Source organism: Moschus berezovskii, chromosome 25 (assembly GCF_049115385.1).
Source record: "Moschus berezovskii isolate FMDL1 chromosome 25, NW_MosBer_1.0, whole genome shotgun sequence".
Classification (NCBI taxonomy): domain Eukaryota; kingdom Metazoa; phylum Chordata; class Mammalia; order Artiodactyla; family Moschidae; genus Moschus; species Moschus berezovskii.
This window is the reverse complement of record NC_142484.1, coordinates 38,580,418-38,600,374: the sequence shown is the minus strand read 5'-3', so window position 1 is coordinate 38,600,374 and position 19,957 is coordinate 38,580,418.

Here is a 19,957-nt window from a genome sequence, read left to right as displayed (position 1 = left end):
GTGTAGAGCTGCCTTACCGGCTCATTAAGATGTTTTAGGGAGAGGACAGTCCAAGGACACATGTATCTCCTAATCATATATAAATCAGGTTGGGACTAGTGCTTAATGGAATTGAGTTTGAACTCACAGAACATCTTTCAGGAGACTGAGCAGGCTGTGCTATTTATGGTCTTTAGGTGGTAAGGATGCTGACACATCCTTTTATTACTAGAACTTAAATATATTATCAGTGTGTCTTCATCCTGGTGGGTACAGATTGCAAAGAGTCAGACATGACTTAGCAACTGAACAACAATAACAACACAGATTGGAAAGATTGTTTTTACTGTGTCTTTGTAAGAGAGAAAATACATTATTCTTTTGTTTTAAGCAAAGGCATATGAGAAAATCAGTCGTTATTATAGCATAGAAAGAAGTGGAGTCTAAATCTTCATTTTACTCACAGTCACATTTTTAAGCTTTCAAATATATTTGAGATTGCATCATTGTTTCATATGTTTTAGCCCTATTGCCTCAAATTTTAAATATTTTTTACTTTAGGTACTCCAGCTTGTTTTCCTTGTTTATAATGCTGAGAAGAATCCTAGATTCATGGTCAGAATTCCTTGAGTTAATTCAAGAAATCACATGATTTCTGGGAAAAGCTTTGTATAGGGGATTCCTTCAGGAACTATGGCAGAGCAGAGATGGGCTTGAATCTGGTCTTTAGGTCATTTGCTAACCACGTGACCCTAGGGAAGATAGGATCTTGTAAACAATAGGTTCTTGAATGTCAGTTTCTTCTAAGCTGTGTGAACTCTGCTTCATTTATAGAGCTTCACAATGATAGCCCCCATCTTTTGAGTTCTGACCATTTAAAAATCTGTTTTATTTTTCATGATTTTTTAGTATTGTATGAGTGGAACTGATGTGATTCAATAAATACTAGTAATGGACAATAAAATGTTTTTAGAAAGGAATTAATAGCTCTGTGTTATTAACAGCAGAAGAAAATTTTTCTATGTTGAATTTAAGTGATGTCTTCCAATGTTTAAAATCCAAATATTTCCAGTGTAATATTGCTTCTTGTTTTTCCTTTTGTTTGTCTGAATCTTGGATTTAACCTATAATATATGAATATGTACTGCCGGAGAGTTATTCTAATATTGTTGCTGATGAAGAATATTTACGGTTTGTTTCTATACAGTGGTCTAAGAGATGAGTGGAAGCAATTTGCTTTAGCACCCCAATCAATACACGATTGATTGCATTTATTTTATTTCTTATGACTCTTGATTTGATTTTTCACTGAAGTTTTTATTTGGTATCATTGCATTCTATTATCATTTTAACTTTTCCTTGAGACAGAATAGAAGTTTCTCTCTTTTTGAGCTAAAGTTTTTCTGTTTTGAGTTAGGTCTCTTGAAATCATTAGGTCTTATATGAGCATTCTTAAAGCAAAAGTTTGACTTCATTCATCCTTCCATTACCATGACCTGCAAAATCTAACGTCATCTTGCCCCTACCCTTCCCTGTAGTTTCACCTTCGCCACTCTCTCCTTAGTTTCCTATGTTTCATCTCCACAGGCCTGTTTCGTGTCTTTGGGCTTCAGCAATCTCTTCCTTCTGCGTGTGCTGCCTCTAGATTTTCATGGAACTGACTCTTCATCCTTCAGATCGCAGCTCATGTGTCACCTCCACAGATGTCTTCCTAACTAATGAACTGGAAATAGACTGTCCATCAGTCACTGTGCCATCCTTCTTTATTTCATTATAGCATTAATCAATATTAGAAACGCTCTTTTTCACTTACCTGTTATTGTTTGTCAGTCTTCCTTCTACCCAGAAGATAAGTTCAATAAGAACAGAATTGTTCACCACAGGGTCCACATAGAAACGTGCTAACGTGCAATAAATCTTGATAAGTATTTGTTCATTGAAAGAATGAGTTAAGTTATACTATAGTGAAAACTAATAGTGCCCACAGTTTCTTTCATTTAAAATGAATGGGCTATTACTCTTAAAAGGAACCCTAGATGACATCTTACTGAAACTTTGATTTTCTTTTTTTTTTTAATTAATTTATTTTTTATTGGAGGCAGATTATTTTACAATATTATATTGGTTGCTTTTGCCATACATTGACATGAATTCGCCTCAGGTTTACATAAGTTCCCTCTCCTGAACCCCCCTCCCACCTCCCTCCTCCCTTTATCCTCCCTCTGGGTCATCCCTGCACACCAGCCCCAAGCATCCTATAACATGCATCGACCCTGAACTAGTGATTCGTTTCACATATGACAACATACGTGTTTCAATGCCATTCTCCCAAATCATCCCACCATCACCCTCTCCCAGAGAGTAAATAAAGAGACTGAGGTCTGTAGAGGCAGAGTGACTTGATTTCACACAGCTAGATAGTGAGAGACACAATAGATTCAGAGGTCCACAAACATATATCTGTTAACTAGTCTAAAACTTATGAAAAACCGAAAGTTTTGTGTAACGTGTAACGTTTTCAACAAAACTCATTTAGTAGCAAACACTCAGCGTAAGCAAATATGAGGTGATTTATAGATTTTATATATATCCTACTTTGTATCACTATTCATATATTTTTTATTTATTTTTACTTTATTGTATTGGTTTTGCCATACATTGACATGAATCCTCGGGTGTACATGTGTTCCCCATCTTGAACCCCCCTCCCACCTCCCTCCCCATCCCATACCTTTGGTTCATCCCAGTACACCAGCCCTGAGCATCCTGTATCATGCATCGAACCTGGACTGGCGATTCGTTTTTATTGCAGAAAACTGATGCATCTGATTATAAATTTTTGCTCCAAATCTTGCTGGGTTGTATTATTTAATACCTGGTATATATACTGTGAACCTTTCTAAAATTCAAACATTTCTGAATTCTAAACCACAATTGACTCTTATAATTTCAGATAAGATAGGATAGACTTATATTTCAATGATATATGTTCTTTCCCATGAAGATATCAGGGGACTAAGCAATTTAGCCACATGAGAAATTAGCAAAATCATTGGATTAACCACCTCATATTGCAGATGAGGAACCTGGGATTTTGAGTGAGCTGCACAAAACTGTATATTAGAGAGCCACAGAGAAGCACATCTCTTACTCCTAGTCTAGAAAATTTTCTATCAAATCATAAAGAGAAAAGGACAGTAAAGAAAGCTATACTTTACTCTCTTTTCTGGATCATTTCACATAAATCACCTGGTAATGTTCATAACAACAGCCTGAAGTAGGTACCAATATTGTTTTCATATCATAATGAGGTTCTTTGAGAAGTACATATGTTATCCAAGGTCACACAGGTATAAATAACACATTAGGAATTTTCACTCAGAGTAGTCTGGCTATAAAAATAACCTTTAGTTACAACCATGGCTTCTAACTTGTGAAGCTTTTCATGAGACTGAAATATCATATGATTACTAGAAATCCTTTATGTACTACCAGTTCTTTTTCAGTTGTTGAAAATGAATCAAATTAAGTTCTCAAACAATAGAAAGGGACTTAAAATTCTGTAGCGGTGTGCCACTTTTTTTTCTGTTGGAGTGTTAGGGTTTCAAGATTGTTTGCTGAGCTTCTATGCTTGTTATGTGATAGTAAATTAAGAATACTTAGACATTCTAAATATATTAATTATCCATCTGCTTTGTTACCAACAGCAAATGTCAATTGTTGAATAAAAGAAAATAGCACTGTTTCTTAACCTGGAGTAATATACTCTTCACAAAGGACACATAATTCTAGAACTCCCAAATTTGAACTGAATTATTCTGTATTACTTAAATATGCATAAAATTAAACTGTTTAAGCTCCATGTATTAATAGCTCCTATACAACTCTTAAACCAAGGCAGATTTATACCTTAAATTAATCAAAACTACAAAAAATGCAATCCAAATGAAAGTCATTAATTTAGTGTGACAAATGATGTTTGTTGAAACTAAATCATTGTCTTGCAATATCCACATGCTAATAACTGCTTCTGCATTGTTCTCTTTAATTTAGCATGGCATATTACTATAAGCTATATAAGGGCTGTTTTGCTGGGACTTTTCTTTGTTGTCTGTGTTGTCCTCAAACAACTGTGAAATGTTAGTCCATGTAGTGGTCCTTGAGATCATTTGTACTTCATTTGGCTTGAACGCTTCATTACTTAGTATATCCTCCTCTGTTTCTTTCTTGATCTCACAAGTCAATTAAAGCAGGACTATTTGGCATCCATATGGCTATAAACACACATGCCAGTGTGGAAACTAAAATCTCAGCAACACACTCAAGTGCTCATTCAGGTAAACCAGCATATATATTACATTAGTATCATCAGAAATTAAGCTTAGTTACCGTGAAGAAATTGAGGACCTTCACAGACACCCAGGAGTCCAAAGACCCTAATATGACAAACACTGGACTAACATATGAGCTTCCCTGGTGGCTCAGACGGTAAAGAATCCATCTGCAATACAGGAGACCTGGGATCAATTCCTAGGTTGGGAAGATCCCCTGGAGGAGGGCATGGCAACCCACTACAGTAATGGTTGCCTGGAGAATCCCCATGGACAGAGGAGCCTGGCAGAGGAGTCCACGGAGTTGCAGAGACACGACCGAGTGACTAGGAACACATAGCAAAGAGATTCAGTTATACATGTATCTAGTCTTCAAATTCTTTTCCCATTTATGTTATTACAGAATATTAAGCAGAGTTCCCCATGCTGTACAAATCTTAAAAGTTCTTTGTATAGCAGTGTCCCATTACGGGCAGGGCAAAGATAGGTTACTGCTTCTATTCCTCTACCCATGGCAATTGTTGCTGAAGACACATGGGAGTTTAACCAAATTAAACCTGTTAAACCAAATTGTCCTTGGAATTATTCCCAATGCAATACTTCAGGTAGCCAATAGTAGCTGGAAGTTGATTCATGAAATAAATTTATTTGAAGCTGTGTTCAGATCAGCATACTTAATTTATTCCTCCATATATTTGACCCTTCTCATGGCCATATTGGTAAAGCCAAACCCTTAATCCCCAGGAAGGAGAACAAGGCTTGAATATTCATATTGTTAATTAACAGATGCATAGAAGAAAACTGAAAACATTGTAACCAACCCGAGGCTAAACATGGAGGAGTTACAACTGTCAGATAACCCTTAGTTGTAAATTTGGTTATTCATCAAATATGTATTAAGTACATACCATATGCCAGATCCTATACAAGAGACATTCACATTCCATAGTTCATTAAAGCCATATGTGAATCAAGTATCATTAATTTCTATTTATCAATGAGAAAGCTGGGATTCAGAAATATTAATGGACTTACCTATTATTGGAAAAATATTAAGTTGGTGGACCAGGATTCAAATAAGTCTGTGAAACTCCAAATTAGTATTCCTGCTACTTCATTTGTTCAGTAAATGTTTAGCGGGAGATTGTGTTAGTGGATTAAAAACCTTAAAGACTTCTGAGCTTTCAGGGCTGAGTGATAGAAGTTAACCCTTATACCTTCCATCCCCCCACCCCATCCCACCCCTCCAGTCTGTCACAGAGCCCAGGTGTGAGTTCCCTGAGTCGTACAGCACATTCCCGTCGTCTGTCTATTTTGCATATGGTAAGTGCATGTGTTTCCACGCTACTCTCTGTTTGTCCCACCCTCTCTTTAGGGGACCTGTGTATACCTATGGCAGACTCATGTTGATGTGTGACAGAGGCCAACGCGATTACCTTCAATTAAAAATAAATATAAAAATTAACCCTTATAGTATTACCATGAGGACCAAATGAGCAGACGTTTTGAAAAATAAAATAATTCTACAAATGTCAGTTATTACAGGCTTATAGTGAATGTATACTCTTTGCCTGATGTGTATTGCTGACTTATTTAAATTTCTAACAGTACATTCATCTAAGCACACTTGAAATTAAAGTGAGCAGACAGAAGCCATTAGGTGTTATTAAAGAAATGCACAGGCTGTGTTAGAAATAGAGGACAAAATTCTCAGTTCTTAGAAATAAGATATTAAGAAGTTGATCTTAAATTTGTTTAAATGATAGGTGCTTTGCAAAGAGCCTGCCAATGTGAATGGACTTAGGAATCCTGTTAGGAATACGATGAATATCTGCCATATTTCCCAAGGCATCTCGTTATCTCTATATGTGTACAAGGTTTATGGCTCTGTTACCTAAGTGCTTAGGCAAACACTCATTTTTCAGCTCTAGGCATGAGTTTTCTTTTTATAGACAAGGTGATATCCAGTTATGTGGACTCTGGAATGTTAAATTGAAACCATTATCCTGACAACCAATTTGATGACTAGCACTTTTCATATAATTCCAGCTCTTCCATTCACCAATTATTTAGGCTGTTTTGAAACTACTAATAATGACTAAAACAAAGAAAAACAATCAAAATCTACAGCAAACCTTATTAAGAGGAATCTTTTCTGTATTGCTATTTCCATACTTTCGTTAATCATCAAGTAGGAATAGGAACATGCTGTTCATTCTTGTTACATGGATATCCAAACTATCAGATAATCCAAGTTTTATGTCTAAAGATGGTTATTTTCTTCATTTTGCAAAAGATTTTAAAGTTATATAAGATCAGAGACGTGTCTTTTTGAGAATGTTGCAAGTCAAATTTAGAATATATAATAAACAGAGCATTTTCCATTTTGATACTTTTAGATGAATAAATCTAAGTGGAGAATAGAAATAATAAAAATCTTCCTTGAGGTCACTGTGGCAAATGGTATGGGAATATCTGCCCAACAATCAGGAGGTTGATCGTGTCACTCACAGAGGTGGCAAACATGTTTCTACTTTATGATGTGGTGCTACTATCAATGATTTGTCCCAGGGAGACTGGATAAAATTTTAGCCAGTCAGCCCCTCCTTTCCTGATACTAGCAATTGAGATCAAGCGATCATCTATTTAAGCTTCTGGTTCAGATAGAAAACTGAAATGATGCAAGAACACTGTACTCTCACTCTGAACACATAGAAATTCCAGAAAAATCTAATAATAATAATATGATTAAAGAAATAAAAGTAGGGACTTCCCTGGTGATCCAGTGGCTAAGATTCCATACTCCCAAGGCACCGGGCTTCCCTGGTGGCTCTGACGGTAAAGTGTCTGCCTGCAATGCGAGAGACCGGGGTTTGATCCCTGGGTCAGGAAGATCCCCTGGAGAAGGAAATGGCAACCGACTCCAGTATTCTTGCATGGAAAATTCCATGGACAGAGGAGCCTGGTGGGCTACAGTCCACGGGGTCACAAAGAGTCTAACACGACCGAATGACTTCACTTTCTTTCTTTTCTAAGGCAGGGGGCCTGGGTCCAATCCCTCGTCAGGGAACTAGACTCCACATGCTGCAACTAAGACCTGGCACAACAAATAAACTAATCAATATAATTTAAAAAAGAAATAAAAGCAAAATCTTCAAGGAGCAAAACAGAGAGAACCCAGCTGTGAGTAGAATGTGAAATTGGGATAACATCTGATTCATACCTTGAGAACTGGTGCTTAATGTCTCAGAGAGATCATACTCTAGGCCAAAGCCCATACATCGTGGACAGCTGGCATTGGACTGTTTACATGAAATAGAAAAGTCCGTATGATCCAGGGAGACACCATGAAAGCAGGCTGATAAATCCAGTTTGGGAAGGTATAATAGCAACATCTGATGTGCCTTCTCAGATTCTTTTGGTACCATTGTTTTGGACCCCCAACAAATACAATACTGTCATTAGGAACAGGACATATTTCTAAAAGTAAATTCAGAGACAAAAATTATAATATATCAGTTTAGTATGATAGGAGGTAATCAGAATAAGCAGCAAATATAAGAGGAAATAGAAATAAAATGATTCGAAAGCAATTTTTAAATCCTGCTGCTTAGTTGCTCAGTTTTGTCCAGCTCTTTGTGACCCATTGGACTGTAGCCTGCCAGATTCCTCTGTCCATGGGATTTCTCAGGCAAGGAATACCGGAGTGGGTTGTCATTTCCTACTTCAGGGGATTTTCCCAAACCAGGGATCAAACCTGCATATCCTGTGTCTGCATTGTATGTGGCTTCTTGACCTGCTGAGCTATCAGGGAAGGCCAGTTTTTAAATAAATGTCTTTCAAATTTTAAAAGCTTGCTTTTGCTGTCTATTTACCAAGCCACTGATGCCCCTAATTTCATCATCGACAGAAGCATATCTGGGCTCGAGAGGTGCTACCAAGTTGCCTGTTGTCTAAGCAACTTAATACACTTTATAGAACCTAACTGCCACACAGTCCACGTCTCACATCACTCTCTGATCAATGAATGCCATCTGAAAGATCCTGGAGGTCATCGTGATGGAGCCTGAGGCAGCACTGGCTGACTCATAGTCTTGTCAGGGACAAGAACCCAGAGAGCCACATGGCTGACATTGAAGTGAATGAAAAGCTAGTGGGGTTTGTTTTATGGAGATACAACTGGGCAGGAAGGTCAGGATCAGCTGAGGTCCCTTTCCCACCTGGACACTGATGTTATATTGATGTGTTTCTTCATTAGTAACCATGGTAGGATATAAAATGTCCAAGAAAAAATGACCTGGAGAACAAGGTTTTCTATACAAACATCATTCTGACTGGGAACAAAAGTCATCTTCTGAAGGAGGGTTATATTATGCTGGAACTAGCCAAGATAGGGTGAGAGGCATTAAACCTGTGTCTAGAGGTATGGCAAACCAGATGGGCACTTTGGGTAACTGAAATGTTTGGTAAAACCAAAAATAGAGTAAGGGTATTTTCTGAAATCACCTCAGGTGGTTTGCAAGCAGGTTATGAAAAGAAAAATGCTGCATGCCTTGTTTTGTGATACTTCACTCAAATGAGTTCTTATGTAGCTAATTTTTGATGTGTTGTTTATTATTCTTAGTATATGATTACTGGGCTTTTTCATTTATCTATAATCTATTTAAGATTACAAATTAGAGGTTGTCTTGCTTCTCTATTTAGAAGAAAACCATGATTGTTGGTGCTTCTATAAGCAATCCATCTGCCCCATCAGGGTCCCTGTATTACCACTCTAACATTTCTTCCTAGCACAGCCACTTGACCAGATATCAATTAAAGAAATTTCTTAATTTCTCACTCCTTTTAAGAAAGATAAATTGCTAGCAACTTTTGTGAATTAGGCTTTAACTACTTTATAAATAACTTGTCTTGCCTATCATTTACCAACATCAAGGCACTTTGATGGATTATCACTTCAGAATCTTTCTTCTAATCATATTTTATGGGTTATGTCAATTTTGAAAATGTGCATAACCTGAAAGGCCCAACCACGTCTGTGTCACTGTAGCAAGATAGAGAAGTGATTTTGTGCTAATTGCCTTATTTTTATTGTATAATCGATACCTCTTAATGTGTGCTACTAGCAATAAATATATCTACCCTGGACTAGGTATAATAATTTTGTAAAATTGATTTGTCATCTCTGTAGGAAATTATGAAAAGAAGAGTAGATCTACTTGGGCTAGGAATAAGGAAATTCAGTGACTGAAAACAAACAAACACATCCTCTATAGGTCAGTTAAATGATAGATAGGTCTTAAAAATTAGTAAATTGAAAGAGAGGTGTGAATCACTCAGAATATAGTGAAAGAGGCCAATAGGAAATGTAAGGGAGAAGTTGAGAGGCATGGATAATAGAAGGAGAAGCAGTGTGTGCATGCTAAGTTGCTGTAGTTGTGTCTGACTCTTTGTGACCCTATGGACCGTAGCTCGCCAGGTTGTTGTACAGATGACTAACAGACATATGAAAAGATGTTCAACCTCACCAATTATTAGAAAAATGCCAATCCAAACAACAATGACCTGTTGCTTCACATCTGTCATAATGGCCATCATCAAAAAAGTCTATAAATAACAAATGTTGGAGAGGATATTGAGAAAGGAAAACCCTTGTATACTGTTGATAGGAATATAAAGTAGTACGGTCACTTTGGAAAACGGTATGAATGTTCCTCAAAGAACTAAAAATAGAACTACCATATTCCAGCAATTCTACTCCTGGATGTATATTCAGAAAATATTAAAACGCTAATTTGAAAACATACATGCATTCCAATGTTCATAGCAGCACTGTTTACAATAGCTAGGACATGGAAGCAACCTAGATGTCCATCTGCAGATGAATGGATAAAGAAGTTATGGAACATATATATACAATGGAGTATTACTCAGCTATGAAAAGAACCCATTTGCGTTGTTTCTACTGAGGTGGACGAACCTACTGCCTATTATACAGAGTGAATTGTCGAAAAGAGAAAAACAAATATATATTAATGGATATATGTGAAATTTAGAAATATGGTGTTGATGAACCTGTCTACAGGGCAGCAGTGGAGATGTAGACCTAGAGAACGGACTTTTGGACACAGTAGGGGAGGGAGAAAGTGGGATGATTTGAGAGAGTAACATTGAAACATATACATTATCATATGTAAAATAGCCAGTAGGAATTGGCTGTATGACACAGGGGATCAATGACAACCTAGAGGTTGGGATAGGGAGATAGGTGGGTGGGAGGCTTAAGAGGGAGGGGGCATGTGTATACCTATAGCTGATTCATGTGATGCATGATCCTCCAATTAAAAATAAAATATAATTTTAAAAAGCTGCATTTCAAGATAGACTCTAGGAACGTATTTGTGAACAAGAATTGGCTCATGGAATTTGTGGTCTAATAGCGGAAATAAACATCAACCAAATAATCACACACTAGCTGATGCATGCAGCATACACACACAGTTAAACCCTCTGAAGGGAGTCCTACACTTTTTAAAAATATTATTGAAATAATTTAAATAGAACTGCGGGTTAGAGAAGCCTTTCCCAAGAAAGAAGCATGGGAGTAAGCTCAGAAAAGATGGTTGAGAGGGAGGAAGGAAGCAAGGATGAGAACACTTCAGATGAGGGAAACAGTGTGCAAAGACTCAGTGAGTCAGAGAATAGTTTCAAAGCTTTAAGTTTTCTGTGGCTAGAGTACAATTAGTAAGAAAAGAAAGATGTAAGATGAGGCTGGAGAGATGACTCTAGGCCAAAAAGGACTTGCATACCAAGTTAGTGAAGCGAAGTGAAAGTCGATCAGTCATGTCTGCCTCTTTGTGACCCCATGGACTGTCCATGGAATTCTCCAGGCCAGAATACTAGAGAGGGTCGCCTTTCCCTTCTCCAGGGGATCTTCCCAACCCAGGGATCGATCCCAGGTCTCCCTCATTGCAGGCGGATTCTCTACCAGCTGAGCCACAAAGGAAGCCCAAGAACACTGTAGTGGGCAGCCTCTTCCTTCTCCAAGGGATCTTCCTGACCCAGGAATTGAACCAGGGTCTCCCGCATTACAGGTGGATTCTTTACCGACTGAGTTATCAGGGAAGCCCATACCAAGTTAGTTAATTTTGTCTTTATTCTAAAAATTATAGCTATTGAAATATTTTGAAAATAGGAAGAGATACTATAGATTGATATTTTAAATTTAACATTATTTTGAGATAATTCTAGATTCACATGCATTTGTAAGAAATAATATAGCAAGATCACATATAACCTTCATTCATTCCTCCAATGTACTATATTATTATTATAATGAAGTATAGCGTTACCACCAGTATACTGAGATTAGTACAGTCAAAATGAAGGACTCAACCACTGAAAAGGATCACTCACATTGATTTTTATAGTCACACTCACTTCCATCTTTTTCTCAGCATGTGCTTAATCTGATTTGATTTCTATAATTTTGTCATTTCAAGAATGTTATATAAATGGAGTCATACATATAACATTTGGGGATTGGCTTTTCTTCACTCTTTGGAATTGTCTAAGGAGTCATTCAAGTTGTTGCTTGTATCAGTAGTTTTTATTTTTGTCGTTGTTTCATTGCAGAGTAGTGATTCATTGTATGCCGTCTGTTTAACCATTCACCCACTGAGGAACATCTGGGTTGTTTCCACTTCTAAGTATTATGAAGAAGCTGCTAAATGTATTCATGTAAATGTTTCTATGTGAATATGTTTTAATATTTTCTGAAATAAATGCCCAAGAATGCAATTGTTTGGGTTGTGTAATAGTCGCATGTTGAATTTTTCAAGAAACTGCCTAAAAACTAACAATCTAATTTTTTATGAAACTCTAGTTTTCATTTTAGTTTCTCCTCAGTATTGTAGAGTGATATAGTTTTTCTGCATTTTTACCAGCATTTAGGGCTGTCAGAGCTTATTATTTTATTGTTCTTAATAGGTATGTAATAGTATCTCATCATGATTTTAGTTTGCATTTTCTTAATGGTCAGTGACATTGGGTATCTTTTATGTGCTTGTTTTTCATCCTTATATTTTCAGTGGGTGAAGTATCTGGTCAGGAAATTTACTCAGTTTTAAGTTGGGTTGTTTGTTTTCTTGTTGTTGACATTGGAGGATCTTTTAATATATTCTAGATATACATCCTTTGTTGAATATGTGATTTGCAAATATTTTATCCAATTCTGTATCTTTTCCTATCATCCTCTAAAAATGTTCTTTTACAGAGCAAAAGATTTTAACTTTTGAAGTTTAATTTATGAATTTTTTCTTTTATGGATAATGATTTTGGCATCAAGTCTAAAAATTATTTGCCTATATTTAGATTCTGAAGATCTCATATTTTTTTCTAAAATGGTTTTTAATTATAGTTTTTATATTTAAGTTTGTGATCTGTTTTGAGTCCATTTTTGAATAAAGTATGAAACAGGTTCAGGTTTATATTTTTGCTTGTGAATATCCAGTTACCCTAGCACCATTTGTTGAAAACGCTGCCTTTCCCCTTTGAAATGCTACATTCATTGGATTGCTTTGTACCTTTCCCCAAAATGAATGAGACATATTTGTAAGGGTATATTTCTGGGTTTTCTGTCCTGTTCCGTTGATCTATGTATCTGTCCCTTCACTAATCCCAGTCTTGCTTACTGTAAGTTCAGCTCAGTTCAATCGTTCAGTCATGTTTGACTCTTTGCGACTCCATGGACTGCAGCACACCAGGCCTCCCTGTCCATCACCAACTCTCAGAGTTTACTCAAATTCATGTCCATTGAGTCGGTGATGCCATCCAACAATCTCATCCTCTGTCATTCTCTTCTCCTCCGGCACTTTCCCAGCACAGGGTCTTTTCAAATAAGTCAATTCTTTGCATCAGGTGGCCAAAGTCTTGGAGCTTCAGCTTCAATATCAGTCCTTCCAATGAACATTCAGGACTGATTTCCTTTAGGATGGACTGGTTGGATCTCTTTGCTGTCCATACGACTCTCAAGAGTCTTCAACACCATAGTTCACAAGCATCAATTCTTCGGCGCTCAGTTTTCTTTATAGTCCAACTCTCACATCGTTACATGACTACTGGAAAAACCATAGCTTTGACGGGACAGACTTTTGTTGGCAAAGTAATGTCTCTGCTTTTTAATATGCTGTCTAGGTTGACATAACTTTTCTTCCAAGGAGCAAGTGTCTTTTAATTTCACGGCTGCAGTCACCATCTGCAGTGATTTTGGAGCCCAAAAAAATAAAGTTGATCTCTGTTTCCACTGTTTTCCCATCTACTTACCATAAAGTGATGGGATTGGATGCCATGATCTTAGTTTTCTGAATGTTGAGTTTAAAGCCAACTTTTTCACTCTTCTCTTTCACTTTTATCAAGAGGCTTTTTAGTTCCTCCTCACTTCACCATAAGTGTGGTGTCGTCTGCATATCTGAGGTTATTTGTGATGTACTCTGCATAGAAGTTAAATAAGCAGAGTGACAATACAGCCTTGGCATACACCTTTCCTGATTTGGAACCAGTCTGTTGTTCTATGTCCAATTCTAACTGTTGCTTCTTGACCTGCATACAGATTTCTCAGGAGGCAGGTCAGGTGATCTGGTACACATTTCTTTAGGAATTTTCCAGTTTGTTGTGATCCACACAGTCAAAGGCTTTGGGGTAGTCAATAAAATAGAAGTAGATGTTTTTCTGGAACTCTGCTGCTTTTCCAGTGATCCAGAGGATGTTGGCAATTTGATCTCTGGTTTCTCTGCCTTTTCTAAATCCAGCTTGAACATCTGGAAATTCATGGTTCACATACTGATGAAGCCTGGCTTGGAGAATTTTGAGCATTACTTTGCTAGCGTGTGAGATGAGTGCAATTGTGGTAGTTTGACCATTCTTTGGTATTGCCTTTCTTTGGGATTGGAATGAAAACTGACCTTCTCTAGTCCTGTGGCCACTGCTGAGTTTTCCAAATTTGCTGACATATTGAGTGCAGCACTTTCACAGCATCATCTTTTAGGATTTGAAATAGCTCAACTGGAATTCCATCACCTCCACTAGCTTTATTCGTAGTGATGTTTCTTGAGGCCCACTTGACTTCACATTCCAGGATGTCTGGCTCTAGGTGAGTGATCACACCGTCATGATTATCTGTGTCATGAAGATCTTTTTTGTATAGTTCTTCTGTGTATTCTTGCCACCTCTTCTTAATATCTTCTGCTTCTGTTAGGTCCATACCATTTTTTTCTTTTATTGTGCCCATCTTTGCATAAAATGTTCCCCTTGGTATCTCTAATTTTCTTGAAGAGATCTCTAGTCTTTCCCATTCTATTGTTTTCCTCTATTTCTTTGCATTGATCACTCTAGGTATACAATAAATCTTGAAATTAGGTAGACTAATTCCTCTTATTTTATTCTTCTTTATCCATTTTGCTTTTACTATTCTAGTTCTTTTGCCTTTTCATATAATTTTTAATATAATACTGCTTACATATACAAAACAAAAAATAATGAGATTTTAATAGCATTTGCATTAAACCTATACATTAATTTTGGGAGATGTACTACATTGAGTCTTCCAGTCTAGAGGAAGGCATGTTTCTCCATTTATTTAGACGTTCTTAGATTTCTTTTCATAAGCACTGTGTAGTTTTCAGCATATGAATCCTATACATGGTTTTTAGACTTGTGCCTAAATATTTTTTTTCCAGAAACTTTATTTTTTAATTTCAGTGTCTACATATTCATTGCAGTATAGAGAGGTCCAACTGATTATATATATTTATATTATAGCCTACATCCTTGCTGAACTCATTTATTAGTTCTAGGATTTAAAAAATATGTATTTATTCCCCTGAATTGTCTGTATAGATAGTCATATCATATACAAATAGAGTTTTATTTCTTCCTTTCTGATCTATATATTTAAACTTCCTTTTCTTGCTTTATGCCACAGGCTAGAACTTCTTACATTATGAATAAGAGTGATGCTTATAGGGTATCCTTGTTTATGCCCAACCTTATGGGAAAGCATTCAGTCTTTTACCACTAAATATAATATTACCTGTAGATTTTCTATGGGCTTTCCTGGTGGCTCAGATGGTAAAGAAGCCACCTGCAATGAGGGAGACCTGGATTTTATTCCTGGGTTGGGAAGATCCCCTACAGGAAGTCATGGAAACCCATTCCAGTATTCTTACCTGGAGAATCCCCATGGACAGAGGAGCCTCACGGGCTACAGTCTGTGGGGTCACAAAGAATCAGACACGATGCTTTTATCAAGTTGAAGAAGTTCTCCTCTATTCAAGAGTTGTTGTTTTTTTTTTTACCATGAATGAATATTGAATTTTGTCAAATGCCTTTCTGCATCAGTCAATATATGTTCTTCTTTAGCCTGCTAAGAGGTGGATTACATTGATAGATTTTTGGAATATTGAATCAACTTTGCATTTATGGACTAAGCCTTATCTAGTTATGATGTACAGTTCTTTTTCAAAATATTGCTTAATTATATTTGCAAATGTTTATCTAAGGATTTTTGCAGCTATCCTGATTCACATTGTGCAAACTCTTTTCTTTGTGAGTTCCAGGTTGAATGTAGGATCCAGGTAGAAGACTACTGGGGTAGTTCACATGAGATATGATATTAATAGCAGCTTGCACTAAAGTTGGCAAAGGCAACAATAAGGTAAAGAAAATCAGATTGACTTGAGAGATATTATAAGAGAATATTAAAACCTGTTAACAGATTGAATGTAGGGGATGAGGGAGAAGAACATGTCAGAGATGACTCCTAGGTTTTAATTTGTGTACTGAATGGCTGATGCTATCATTCCCTGTGACATTAGAGAAATATCAGTTTCTAGCAGACAGGGTGGGTCATGACTTTAGTACTGGACATGATGTAGGTGGTGCTAATGGTAAAGAACCTGCCTGCTGATGCAGGAGATGTGAGATATGTGGGTTTGATCCCTGGGTCAGGACGATCCCCTGGAGAAGGGAACAGCAACTCACTCCAGTATTCTTGCCTGGAGAATCCCATGGACAGAGGAGCCTGGTGGGCTATGGTCGATAGGGTCACAGAGAGTCAGACACGACTGAAGTGACTGAGCACGCACACACACTGATTCAAAAGGGCCCAAGTGTTGCTGATGCCGAGAATATGACACATATGACACAATGTGCCTTTAAGATACCTAAGGAGATATCTAAGAATGTCCTTAGACATGATGCCTGAGTCAGAGCATGGGTATCAGAAACTGACCCCTTCTCCATTTAGATCTCAGCAGAGCCAGAGATGTAGGCACCCAGTGAAGATACTTTGGAGGACTCTGTGGAGCAGAATCTCCCCCATAACGTGGGAGAAGCTACCTAAGAAACTGAGTGATGGGGAGATAGGCCTTGAAGAGTTCCTGATCCACAGATAACACTGCATCTCTACCCCTTCCAACCTCTGCCCAGATAGCTAACAGCAAGACTCCAACCCGGTGCCCGGGAGCTTTCCTCTAAGATATCTAAGGAGAGATGCTGCATGTGCAGTTGGGAGCTCAGAGCAGAGGCCTGTGTTAGAGTCAGTTGAGGCAGTCACTAAAGTTGTGTAGATTGGTTAAATCCCTAGGGAGAAATTGTAGAGTGAGAATAAATTGGGACCAACAATGGATGGGTGGTTAGGGGTGGAAGAGCGTACAAAGTACACAGGAAAATCAGCAGCCAGAGAAGTAGGAGTCAAGTTAGGACAATGTACATTATGGAAAGTGAGGGTAGAAATGTGAAAAGTATTAACAAAAAGAAAAAGAATTTTGAACATTATAAAATAGTGCTTGAGGAGAGGTAAGATGAGGACTGAACCATCCATTGGAGCTGGTGACAGGGAGGCCACTAGTGAGTTTAATGAGCATTCTTTGGGTGGAGTGAGGGGGTGGAAGCCTGAATGGAGTGAAAGATGAGTGGGAAGTGAGGAAGCAGCAACAGTGACTGCTGAAAACCATTTCAGAGTTTTGGCTGCGAAGGGGAGGAGAGAGGCAGAGCGGTAACTGGGTGAGGGTGTGGGAGTCAGGGGAACGTTTTATTCTGTTTAAGTGGAAAAGGAATATGCGTGTTTAATGTTGCTTTATTGGGCTTCTGTAGAACTTTTCATTTATGAAGGACTATAGGACTTTAACGGAGAAGGCAATGGCAAGCCACTCCAGTACTATTGCCTAGAAAATCCCATGGATGGAGGAGCCTGGTAGGCTGCAGTCCGTGGGGTCGCTAAGGGTCGGACACGACTGAGCGACTTCACTTTCACTTTTCACTTTCCACTTTCACACATTGGAGAAGGAAATGGCAACCCACCCCAGTGTTCTTGCCTGGAGAATCCCAGGGAAGGGGGAGCCTGGTGGGCTTCCGTCTATGGGGTCACACAGAGTCGGACACGACTGAAGTGACTTAGCAGCAGTAGCAGCATAGGACTTTAAAAAATGCCACACATTATTTTACAGGTGAAACAGAAAATATTAATCATCCCATGGAACTTGGGACATAGAGATCTATAGAATTACAATCAGAGCTCAAAAGAGAAGGGGCTCTTCGAAGCTGTATCTAAATGCAACAGCTGTCATCCGTATCCAGATACAGAGTCAGCTCTGTTCAGGGTTGCTCAGTGCTGCTTACCCAGGCCCTTGTCTTGCTCGGGTTTGGCTGGGTGGCCTGATCCTCCTCACAGTTCTCAACCTCTTGAGGATGTGTGTTTGTTCTTTTACAAGATTTTTTTCAGTTATGCTGCCTAAATTTTATTTCTTCCTGTACAGATAATTAATACAGAGCATCTTAGACTATCTACAGACATAGCCTGTAGTATTGATTAAAATTAGGAAATGTAAGAATATTGTTATTAGTTGTAAACATGAATAATACATTTGTGTCTTAAGTCCTTTGGGTGCCTTTTCAAAAGTAAGTAAAATTATGACTTAAAAGGTTAAGGGTAACTCAATAAATTTGTCAGCTGGCGACATACCAGAATCTTTCCTTGACTGAATTTTTATCATAGAAAAAGCATACATAAAGCAATTGTGTGATAATAAATAGAAGACAAGAAACCCTTTGACTTTGTCTGGAAGAAAGCCAATAACTTACTCTGGCACTTGATAAAGGGGAGTATAAAAAGTCTTTTAAAAATGATATGAAGTCTATTCTTTGCATCATTTACCTACTTAAACGTACAGATAAAAGGCAATAGATGAAGCTACCCTAGGGATATGGTTCTTTATCACAGCCACCTAAGATTCTGTGTTGTGTGTGGGCCTATTCATCTATCTAGAGCTGAAAAGCCCACCCCTGCCTTCCTACTTACCCGTTGCCACCCTTGGTATCAAGTCAAGTGAAAAGTGCCCAAAACTAGAATATAGAACTTGGCTATTTTCCCTGACCCTCACTGACTAACATTGTCCTTATATGAAATTTGGGAGTAATAATATCTGACAAACTCCTCACATTAGGTTTTTTTGTGATAATTCCATTAAATCATTTTTATCAAGAAGTCTATACTGTGTATAACTACAAGGATGCCCTTGTTTATTTGAACCAAATTTCACCTAGATTATTGATTTTCAAACTCCAGCATCATAGTTACCTCAGTTCAGTTCAGTCGCTCAGTCGTGTCCGACTCTCCGCGACCCCATGAATCACAGCACGCCAGGCCTCCCTGTCCATCACCAACTCCCGGAGTACACTCAAACTCATGTCCACAGAGTCGGTGATGCCATCCAGCCATCTCATTCTCCGTCGTCCCCTTCTCCTCCCGCCCCCAACCTTTCCCAGCATCAGAGTCTTTTCCAGTGAGTCAACTCGTAGGGGCTTATTAAAATACAGATTCCTAGGTTCTAACCCCAGAGTTTCTGATTCACTAGATCTGGGGTGGGAGTTGAGAATTTGTAGTTATTATTCCCTAGACAATGCTTTTTATGCTGACGAGTAATCGCACTTGAAGAACTAGGCAAAAGAGGGTGGAGATGTGATGGTCCTTTTTGAAGAAACAATCCTGGGCACTTTATGACATATAGCATATGCCTTGTTGATGATGTTTTCTCTTCATTTATTCATTCCACAAAGTTAACATTTGTAAAGGCCTTACTATAGGAATGCAGTGTGCTTAACTACTCTAAATGCTGTCTTATTTAATCATATTGCAATCTTACTGTTAGGTTCTATTATTATGGCCATATTACAAATGAGAACATTTAGAAAGTTAACTAAATTGCTTTGGTTCACATTAGTAATAACTGGCTCAACTGAAATTCAAAAGGCTGTAGATTCCAGTTTCCAATCTACATTGGAAGGAATGTACATTGGAAGGAATCTACATTTCCGGGAAGAATGGTGAAATAGTAATGTTACATCTGGGAAAGACCAATGATTTTTTTAAAGCACTTATGACAAGGGTAGCCTCTTGCATAAACCACATTTTCTTCTTCCTTTCAAAGAGATTTTTCTTTTCTAATTGGCTGGTTCTGTGCTTTGCCCTGGACTATCCTGCACCCTCAGCTTTGCCTCTGGTACTTCCTTTTCCTGGTCTGTAATGGGGCTTCCCAGGTGGTGCTAGTGGTAGAGAACCCACCTGTCAATGCAGGAGATGTAAGAGACAC